General features: G+C 38.0%; 1 pseudogene; it reads left to right on the forward strand.

Moving 5' to 3' along the window:
- LOC127360352 (rap1 GTPase-activating protein 2-like) overlaps positions 1 to 2,500 on the forward strand; it is a 40,741-nt pseudogene that overhangs the window by 24,097 nt on the left and 14,144 nt on the right.

Consider the following 2,500-nt stretch of genomic DNA (forward strand, 5'->3'; position numbering starts at 1 on the left):
TATATATATATTTATATTAATAACTACAGAAGCTCATTATTGCCAATGTCATTCATTTTATTTGTTAAATCTCAAATTTGTAATGGCAAAGTTACAGGTAAAAAGCATAATTCAGGTAATTTACTCTGCCTGTCTGTCTGTCTGTCTGTCTGTCTGTCTGTCTGCAGTCAGCTCATTTCTTTGACATGATGGACAAGATGGAGGTAAGAATTAAATCTGTTTTACATAAACTCTTCACAGTTTGTTGAAATGTGTCCTTGCTGCTGTGGAAGCTGTTAATATAACGAAACATCAGGAGCTGAATTTATTCGATGTTCATTCATGAAGCAGATTTAATGAACTGATGAAGGTGATACACTGACAGAAATATTCATGTATTCATCACACAGTATTTCTCCTGAGTTTTATTCAGCTGAGTACGAAACACAACTGCTGCGACAACCGGTTTTAATTTCCTGTATGATTTATATAAATATATATAATATATACTGTATCAATAAATATAAGTTAGTTATATTCTGAAACAACTGCTGTATTTAAGTCCTCATTAACAATAAATGGAATAAACAATATCACTGTAAAACAACAATAACAATAAAAGTGCTCATACAACTATTTTAAAATGTTTTGAAAAGGAAGAAATAATAAAGTTGTTGTCATATATTTTTTTTTTTTACTGCGTTGTAAAATAAAACGTTTAAATTCTGTTTCCTTAGATTACATTTCAGCAACTAAAACTAAATACTAATTTTAGTATTTTCATTCGAATTTTGTAGCATTTTTGATATTTTTGAAGTAATTTTAAGTTTGATTTTTGTTTTTTATATTTCAGTTTCCTCTGTGTACCACTAGATGGAGGAGCACCACAGTTTGAAGCCTTCAGTATTTAAATATAATTTATATTCTACTGACAGTAAAATAAACCAATATTAAGTCACATTTATTCATATTTTCTTCCCTCCAAGTTTATTTTATGTCTGAATGTTCCAACAGTTATTGATCAGTTTATTATCAAGCAGCTAAATAATAAAGTTCAAACCAACAGAGAATGTTAATGTTATTTTACGCTCCAGCTGGTGGAATAAATATATATTTATATATATTTTACAGTCAACCCACACTTGTATCAGATTATTGCCGATACTCGAAGTTCAGGAACCGTCATCGTTACCGACGTTAGCAGATAACACTGTCCTCTCTTCCTCACGCCGATGCAGCAGGTACCAGAAGCTGCCGAGATGAAGACGATCCCTCAGAGACAGAAGGCACGTCTGTCCATCTGTCTGTCCTCGTGTCCATCCACCTTCCATTGCTTCGTTCCCTTCATCTGTTCCTTTAAACCGTAGAGAGATCATTCTGTGACTGCTGCAGCCATCTTGGTTGTATACGAAAACACTTCAACGGCCGATAGCGTCGTATAAAACTCGCCTCATATCAACATCCAGTAGAACAGTGGGGGGGCGGGGGGGCGGGGGGGCTCGCAGGTTCATCTGCTTGCAGGAAACAACACGTTGGTCTCTCTCACTGACACAATCAGTTTCCCTCCGGGGATCCAATGATTGACTGTGATTGGTGGAACAGAAACTCACACAGCATCTGGCCCATCTGTCGTGTTCTTCATCCTCACAGTGTTCACCTGAATGTGTGTGTGTGTGTGTGTGCACATCACGGCTGTGTGTGTAACACTCTGTCGCTCTCTTTCAGGACGACTACATTCCCTATCCGAGGATCGAGGAGGTGAGACCGAACACCTGAGCTGATTCAGAACGTCACATTTACACATCTTCTTGGACTCACCTTTAAAGAGACTTTGTTCAAATGATGAATGTGTTTTATATCGGACTGTTCACAAAGACCTCCGATACTGTTTGTCCTCCAGATCATTTGAAGCTGAAAGATTTGATCTGATTGTTGAAATCCTTTCGTTAAAAATCCTTTATTCATGTGGACCAACTGTTATGGTGCTTGTTTATCAAAGTCTTATCTTCACATAAACGGTGGAATATGTGAATACAATAGTAGATAAATGAATAATGAGATTCACACTAAATGTAAAAGGACCCACGAACCACCAACGAGGCAGACGGCGCTCTCGAGAGAATACGGACGTGGAAGTGGAGAGTCTGACAGCTCTGTTAGCTCTGTTAGCACTGTTAGCTCTGTTAGCTCTGTTAGCTCTGTTAGCTCTGTTAGCACTGTTAGCTCTGTTAGCTCTGTTAGCACTGTTAGCTCTGTTAGCTCTGTTAGCACTGTTGGCTTTGTTTACTGTCCTTTGCTGCACAATCACAATATGCACAAACATTTTGGCTCCACACAACAACAGTAATCCAACAGTTCATATGAGACAGAAGATTCAACGAGTTCACACCTAAAACATAAACTCTTCCTGTTCTCTCAAACATTAGTTATACACTGTGTGTGTGTGTGTGTGTGTGTCTGTGTGTGTGTGTGTCTGTGTGTGTGTGTCTGTGTGTGTGTGTGTGTGTGTGTGTGTGTGTGT

The sequence above is a fragment of the Dicentrarchus labrax genome, unplaced genomic scaffold, assembly GCF_905237075.1.
Source record: "Dicentrarchus labrax unplaced genomic scaffold, dlabrax2021, whole genome shotgun sequence".
Lineage (NCBI taxonomy): Eukaryota > Metazoa > Chordata > Actinopteri > Moronidae > Dicentrarchus > Dicentrarchus labrax.